At 41.9% G+C, this 8,836-nt stretch overlaps 1 long non-coding RNA gene across 1 annotated transcript; it reads left to right on the top strand.

The window, feature by feature from the left end:
- Positions 1–3,372: 3,372 nt before the first annotated feature.
- Positions 3,373–8,590, top strand: LOC148346393 (uncharacterized). Its single transcript, XR_015848326.1, has 2 exons — positions 3,373–3,527; positions 6,182–8,590. It is a non-coding gene; the product is annotated as an uncharacterized LOC148346393 (long non-coding RNA).
- The last annotated feature ends 246 nt before the right edge of the window (positions 8,591–8,836 follow it).

The raw sequence follows: 8,836 nt of genomic DNA, 5'->3' as shown, positions 1-8,836 counted from the left end.
ATGTCGCTGAATTCATTGAGTTAGGCATCTATGACTTTTTTCCCACTGTGTCCTTCTCTAGCCACTCATCTCATCTTAGCCTCTTGGTTACAGGATATGGCTTGCCGCCTACCTCTAATGTAATTGTTAGCTGCTCTTGCTTTGTCCTTCGGTGTCACTTGCCTTTCACAATTTGTAATTCGAGTGAACTTTGCTAGGTTCTATGAATAAAGCATCTTTGACTTTTTTCCCACTGTGTCCTTCTCTAGCCACTTGGTTGCAGAATAGGGCTCACTGCTAACCAATACTGTAATTGTTAGCTGCTCCTCCTTCGTCCTTCCATGTCACTTGCTTTACACCGCCGGTCATGCAAGCAAACGTCTCCGTGATTCAGGCACCTGGCACAACTTTTCCAACAGTTTCTCTCTCTAGCCACTCATATAAGCCATTTGACTGCAGGTTATTGCTCGCCGCTAGTCGCTACTGTTTATTCAAATAAACATTTTATGAGTGGCCTTCATTCTGACAATTACACTAACAGGAAGACTGGAGCCGGGTCATGACACCTATGAAAAAGTTCTGCTCAACCTCAACTACTCAGAGACTGTATATTTTCAGTCCAGAGTTTGAAAGTCCCAGACAAGGCCTGGGGGTCTGTTCCGCCTGATGCCGAAGAACCAAAATGGACACCGCCTCCCCAAGAGTATGGACCCGTCCTTCCCATGTTCAAACCGACCCGATTCAAGTCGGGTTCAATAAAAATGTAAACATCAGATTCGGATTTCGAACACGTACTCAAAAAACAGCGACTTTCCCAGTCGGCTCTGGTTGGAGGAATCCAAGCAGGCGGCGTCCTCGTGTAAACAGAAACCCGAGCCGGCCTGCAGGGTTTTGGGTTTCGCCCTCCACGTCGTCCCGCTGATGACACCCGATCCGGCCCTGCTTTGGGAACAAGGAGGGGGGGGCTTATCTGATGCCTTACAAAAAGGGTCCCTCTTTCTCCATAACAGCGCACATCTGGTGCCTCTGCAGGGAATGACTAAGGAGGGGGAGGAACGACGCCGCCGAGCACTGTTTCCTCAACCGTCCAATTACACAAATGACAGAGGACGTGGGGCTGTCCAAGAGGGGGGTAAGGTTTCAGTCTTGGAACATCTGGATCCAGTTAGAGAATGTCCGTTGATATGTGATCGTGGTGAGTTTACGTTCTTAATTTGGAGGATCTGGAACATCTTGTGGAGTTTGTCCTCAGCTGGAACAGTAACAGACTATTGTGGGGAGGAGCAGTACCACCGGGTGGCCAATGGGGGGCAACGTGGACTTCGGCAAAGCCTCACTTTCATAAAAGCCTCCAGGGGGCACACTTACCACAAGATGACATGCTTACCGACTGAGAGTTTGCGACTGTAACAAAATAACAACTACGAATAAAAACACAGAACACGGATTTTCTTTGATTAAACTGTCTTTATCGTCATAATATAAAAGCATAATGAAATCTAAGTAAGTAAGAAGATTGAGGAAATAAGAAAGCAATTTAGAGAGCGGCTGGCTAGATGCTCCCTAGCATCGGGTAACCTCGGATTGAGCCAGGTCTCTACGATGATTAAAATACAACCATCCTCAATGTAGCGGTTCCCCATGAGTTGAAGGTCCATGTCATCCGTTTCATGGGTAACGGATCTGGCGCTGGTGAGATACAGGCTTTGCAAGGTTGGCTTAAGTTAAGTCAAGTCATGATTATGTGTAGTCCTTTATCAAAAAAAAGTCTCAAAGGGCTTTAAATACTTCATACTATTCTTACACCATTCCCTAAACTAAAACCTACATAAGGGCAGGGGAAAACTCAATTAGCCTAACCTACAACAGATCTGGAGTCTCGCTATTGCCTATTGCCTCTCCCAACGCCGCCTCAGTTGCTTCCAGGACCTGATAACAATCCACGAAGCACCCCCTGATGCTCACCATTTCTTTCTCTGTGACTTTCTTCAGAGTCCGATTTAATTGATGAATTTCTTTTCAATGTAACGAGCAGCTAAAGCTACGAGCTGCCGCCATACTTTCCAGTTTGTTTTGGTTGAACACATTGTGCACACGCCTGTTTGACTGACAGCATACACCTGCCTATCACAGTCGCACACAAGGTCACGCCCACCCAACACACAAACCCCTCCCTTACTCGCCCTTGTGATCGCATTTGCTGTGTGCTGTCTGCTCCAAAAACAATGGACAATGCATTGATATTAATGATAATTCAATTCAATTTAAAATTCGCAATCTCGTCTTGCCCATTCTCGGCTCTAATCCGGATCGTCTCGGTCACTTGTACTGGAATAATGAACGCAGCTGATGGGCAGTCTCCAGCCACTCCCCCCCGGTGTCCCGACATATTTGGTGTCTGACACATTTATTTATTTGTTTGCTGGTTTATGTTTTAGGATAATTCAATATTTGAAAATGAATTTAATAAAAAGAAAGCATGAATCAGTTTTCTAGCTAGCACATTTGATGTATTATTTTAAGTAAGTCTACAATATAAACAGGATTCAAAAATGTGTAAAAAATGTTATATTGATCAAGTATTTGTTTATATTTTTTAATGAGAAAAAAAGTAAAATACTGTGAAACTAAAGCAATAAATGAAAATAACGCAAAATACTATTGTAAATTTTGGCATCTTTCTAACTTGACTTTATAAAAAAAATGTTAAAATGTTGAGAAACACGGTTTTTTATGCTCGTTTTTTCTTTTTATTTCATTCATGTGTTTATTTTAATCCTTAAATATGTTTTTATTATTTTTTGTAATGTAAACCAGTTCTATAATTGTACTTTAATTGCTTACTTAAGAGCAAAATTCAACACAGAAGTTAAAATATTATTTGGTCAGGTGACGGTTCGTAACTTCGAAACCTGGTGTGGAGTACGTTTGTGTGCAGGTGTCAGTTTTGGCCGCTAGATGTCAGTGTTGCCGTTCTTTAAATAGCCCGCTTCCACTGATCCATCATGTTTAGGAGAATAATATTCAAAAGTAATTGTCAAATGTGGTATCGTGTTTTAAAATACAATATATGGTAGTAACTTCACAGCAAAGTTATTTTCATTTTATGAATTGGTCTCCCTTTCTTTTTTGGTTCAACTGTTTGCTTGTTATCATATTAGTCCCTCCATCCATCCTCCCACCTTTTATTTCTTTATTTCCCTAATAATCATCGTTACCATGGCGATGTGGTGTCCCTCAAATATGTAAAAAAAAACAAAGATAATAATTATCACAATGAAAAGTAAACAAGTCCTATCTTACTCCCCAATTGTCTCCGAGCCTATTGTGTGGAACGATGACGTCACCAAACCCCGCCCACTTTGCCAGTATTATAAAATGGTAGCCGGGAAGCAGCTGACACCATAGGACGCTTCAGCATCGACCAGAGAAAAGAGAAAAATATATCAATTAAACAAATATAAACAATATATTTAAAGCCTAACATGTGCAAAATGACATTGGTCCAACTGGGAGTGATTATCTTCGCCATTTGTTTGTCGACCCAGGTAAGATTGTATTTTTTTATTTTTATTTTTTATTGTAAAGTTGTTGAACTATGAATATTGATATATTTTATCATAAACATGTAACATAACAAAGTCTTGAATAGAATTTAAGTTAAAAATAAGAGAGGAAACAAAATTAGATGACGTCCTTTGTTGACCAAAACCAGACTCACCATATATGGATTTCCTGATAGTGAAAGAAGTAAATTTGAACCATTTATTAAATTGAATTTTATTTTTTGGGTCTTTTTGCTTGTCCGCCCTTACACCCGAAACTCCATGAATCGGATCCCGTGTGACACTTGCCCTGTGCCATTGTGGCGATATCGTCTAAAGTTACTTTAGCAGCTAAAGGAAACATGACACGTGCCCGCTAGCTAGCGAGGTAATCGTTTTTGAATTTGTGCGAATACATACAAATATATAAAAATGGATGCCTCTCACTCATAATCGTTAAGACGCATCTTTCGGTAAGTTTATTTGAGTTTATTTGGTTTCGAGTGATAATTTCTTATCCCTACGAGTTTCCAAAGCTTGGCTGCCGATACCAATAGTGATACTTGATATTTATTAACTACATCGTTTTTACAGTAAAAAAGAATTAAAAGAGAAAAATACTGGCAGTCAGCAGTTATATGTGTCTCCAAAGCTTTACGGCCGATACATGCTGCCGATATTTTTAAAGTCTATAGATTTTTTTCATAGTACGTTTTAGAATAGATTAAATAAAACACTGGTGGGTAGTTATAAGTCATATGGGTCTTCAAGGCTTGCCAGCCGATACCATTGTCGATTCCCGCTGCCAGTATTCATAAAGTACATATTTTTCATAGTACACACAACAAAATACATAAAAAAACACAGATTAGAAGTTACAAGCCTGGCAAAAAGCTTGGCAGCCGATACCAGTAGCAGTACTTGCTTCTAATAACGTACACATTTTACTTAGTACACATAATAAAATTGATTTAATGCTATTAAATTATAATAGCTATTAATGCTATAGTTCCAGTATTACTACTTGTGTCAGGAACCAGAACAGGATCAGGACCCAAACGTGTGACTTTCCTCACACAATCCTTTTATTTTATGGGAAATGGGGAGTCATGGCGTGAAATGATAGGAAGCCAGAGGCCGACGAGATCGATACCAAATGCCCGAGTAGATATCGGACAGATGGGGTCGAGACCGGACAGGACGGGACAGACAGGATTGATAATGAAGCAGGATATCGAAAATAAACAGGACGAACTAGACGGGAACAAAAACTTTAGAGAATAATAAACAGGACAAAAATAGATGGGACCGAAACTGGAAACCGATATTAAACAGGACAAAAATAAACGGGAACAATACCGGACAGGGAATACCAATAGGAAACAGGACCGAGTCAAAACGCACATCTTGCGGGGCAGAGGTTCGATGACGGACTGACAAAGAAAGAATGAGAGCACTGAGCTTAAATAGACGCAAAGCCAATCTGTCAATGAGCCGCAGCTGGCGCTACACGGATGGAGCCAATTGGGCACCTTGGCAACCGTGACAACTTGTCCATTTTCTCTTACACATTGTTTCATACAAATCGTTTATTTAGAGCAATTCTAACAACTGCAGTATTGATATCGGACTGATACAAATTCAGATGTCAAAATATTGGCAGCCAGTATCGGTACAGGTAGGGTCTGCCAAGATTTGGAGTCACGTACGGTTTATTATTTGATTTTGTGTACTATGAAAGATATATATATATATCTCATCTCATTAGCCGTACCGCTTATCCTCATTAGGGTCGCGGGGGGGCTGGAGCCCATCCCAGCCATCTCCGGGCAGTAAGCAGGGGACACCCCGAACTGGTTGCCAGCCAATCGCAGGGCACACAGGGACAGACAACTCATTCGGTCATTCACACCTAGGGACAATTTGGACCGGCCAATTCACCTGAAATGCATGTTTTTGGAACGTGGGAGGAAACCGGAGTGCCCGGAGGAAACCCACGCAAGCACGGGGAGAACATACAAACTCCGCACAGGAAGTCTGGAGCTGGATTTGAACCCACAACAGGTTCCCATGACATGAACTGTGCCGCACAAGCGCTAACCACTGCGCCGCCGTGCTGCCCATATATATATATATATATATATATATATATATATATATATATATACCACAGCCATATACCCCTAGTGGGAGGTGGCTAGAGTCATTTCTGACTCTTTTTTTTGGGAGATTGATTTAGAGGAGGGGATTCCCAGCCCCCTCGTTCAACCCAACTGATGTGTTGGGAGTCATTAGGTGACCAAACCACCTAATTCCAACCCCTAATGCTGACGCCAAGCAGGGAGGCAACGGGTACCAATGTATAAGTCTTAGGTATGACTCGGCCGAGGCTTGAACCACAGACTCGGGGCGGGCGCCATACCCCCACGGCCACCGAGCTGGTTGAAAAGATGAAAGATATGTACTTGATAAATAATGGCAGCATGTATTGTTACTAAACCTCAATACTATTTATTCAGTTTTTTAATGAACAAGAAGAACAAAACGAAAACACAATAAAATAATTTTTGAATCTGGTTCCCATGGTTACCATGACTCAGATACAGCACCTTCATCATCCGGTCGCTGTCTATGTAACATCTTCGCGCTCTCTCCAGGTGGTCTCTCAAAGCACCACGATGGCCACCCCGACGATGATGAACTACACAATGAACGGGTCTACGCCCACCATGGCTACCGATGCCTACAGCGACTCCTCCGTGACTCCCTCTGCCGCCACCGGGGGCAGCGGGTCGCTCCACGCTGCCGCCTCTTCGGTCGCCTTGTCCTCGGTTCTGGTGGCCTCCTTCCTGCGGATCTTCTCTTGAAAATGTTCGCAAAGAAGCCTGCCCCGAACCTCAGCAGAATTATCCTGAAACTACTCCGGATCAAGAAGAGACGGACATCGATTATCCACAAAATATGTCGACCTGGGGCGGGACTCTGGCTGGAGGCGTGGCTTATTCCTGATAGCCCCGCCCCCTACGCTACAAAAACCCTCCTCATCTCCGTTGTAAAGTCATTATCGTAAGAATTCCGACAATACTCCAAACCACCCGAAACGGACATCTCCACAAAACTTGTCAACAGGGGGGGCGGGACTCTGTCTGGGGGGCGTGGCTTATTGTCTTTATACCCTCCTCCTTTTTGAATAATCCCCGCCCCGTTATTATCAAAATGATCACGACACGACTCCAAAACAGCAGAAATCTACCAAAATTGTCAACAGGGGGTGGGACTCTGTGTGGGGGCGTGGCTTATTCCTTATAACTCCTCCCTCCCCGGAAATTGCCATGTAGGGGATGCTCTGTAATGCACTTAGCTTGTTTAACGTCAGCACACACAAAAAAGGAGAATCGACGTCTATAGCCGTCATTGGCACTAAACAGCAAATTGGAATTTGACGTCTATAGCCATCAAAGGCATTAAATGCAAAATGGAGATTCGGCGTCTATAGCCGTCAACGGCACTGAACGGAAAACTGGAATTTGACGTCTATTGCTGTCAGCGTCACTAAACGGGAAATATGAATATGATGTCTATACCTGTCAATGGCACTAAACAAAAGATAGAAATTGAATGTCTATAGCAGTCAATGGCCCAAAATCGAAAACAAAATTTTGACGTTGATAGCTGTCAATGACACTAAACAGAAAATGGAGATTCAACATCTTTAGCTGTCAATGGCACTAACTGGAAAATTGAAATTTGACGTTGATAGATGTCAATGGCACTTAACAAAAGATAGAAATTGAATGTCTATTGCGGCCAATGGCACAAAACAGAAAACTGGAAATTGATGTCTATAGCCGTCAGTGGCACTAACTGGAAAATTGAAGTTTGATGTGGATAGCTGTCAATGGCATTAAACAAAAGATAGAAAATTAATTTCTATAGCAGTCAATGGCACTAAACGAAAACTAGAATTTGACATCCATCGCAGTCAAAGGCACTCAATGGAAAACAGAAACTTGACGTCTGTAGCTGTCAATCGCACTAACTGGAAAATTGAAATTTGATGTTGATAGCTCTCAATGGCGTTAAACAAAAGATAGAAATCGAATGTCTTTAGCAGTCAATAGCACTAAACAGAAAACTGGGATTTGACGTCCATAGCAGTCAAAGGCGCTCAGTGGAAAACAGAAACTTGACGTCTATAGCTGTCAATGGCACCAACTGGAAAACTGAAATTTGACGTCAAAATCGGTCAATGGCATTAAACAAAAGATAGAAAATTGATTTATATAGCAGTCAATGGCACGAAACGAAAACTGGAATTTGACGTCTATAGCAGTCAAAGGCGCTCAATGGAAAACAGAAACTTGACGTCTATATCTGTCAATGGCACCAACTGGAAAACTGAAATTTGACGTCAAAATCGGTCAATGGCATTAAACAAATGATAGAAATTGAATGTCTATACAAGTCAATGGCACAAACAGAAAACTGGAATTTGACGTCTATAGCAGTCAAATGCGCTCAATGGAAAACAGAAACTTGACGTCTATACCTGTCAATGGCACTTAACGGGAAATGGTAATGTAACTATAGCCATCAATGGTACAGAATTTTTCAACGTTATGATTTTTTTCCCCTGCACCAAAACGTTTCCTTGTTCTATATTGTATCAAATGTACAATTTGAATCATTTTACAAGCTAAATGAGTCCATTCCTTTTTTTTTTTTTTGGGGATTAGCCGGCATCTTGCAAATCAAATAATCGATTGTATGTAGCAATCGTTCTATTTTTTTCGATGGTTCTAATCCAGGCCTTGCCCCGACAAGAACCAATCATGACGGACCACGTGGGCGGGGTTTGTCCTTTGTTGCCCCTTTTTTTTTTTCAGCTTTTATTTTGTATAAAAATGTTACGTATCAGTCCGAATGATTATTGATTCTGTACAATAAATATATTAAAAAAAAATGTGTTTTTATATGTAAATCTACTGTTTTGCCAGTTATTCATGATGGTTTTACTAAAAACATTACTGTCAGGACCAAAACGGAAACAGGACCCATTGCGTAGCGTTTCTCAGTTTTATTAGAAGAAAGAGAAAGGGTTGCACCCACGATCAGGACGCAGGAAGCAGGTTGCTCTGAACGCGGAAGTGGGACTTCTGGGCCAGCGATGGCGGTGTCGGGAACGGAAAACGGGTCAGTAGCCGGGACAGGAGAGCAAAAACGTGGTCGGGGTCGTAAGCGAGTCGTAAGCCAGGAAAGGAGAGTAGACGTGGTCAGGATCAAAAAATGGGTCGGAAAACAGGTGGGAGTCG

Source organism: Urocampus carinirostris, chromosome 20 (assembly GCF_059441175.1).
Source record: "Urocampus carinirostris isolate Australia breed hairy pipefish chromosome 20, RoL_Ucar_1.0, whole genome shotgun sequence".
NCBI lineage: Eukaryota > Metazoa > Chordata > Actinopteri > Syngnathiformes > Syngnathidae > Urocampus > Urocampus carinirostris.
Note: the sequence above shows the minus strand (reverse complement) of the source record. Positions and strands in the feature narration are given on the sequence as shown.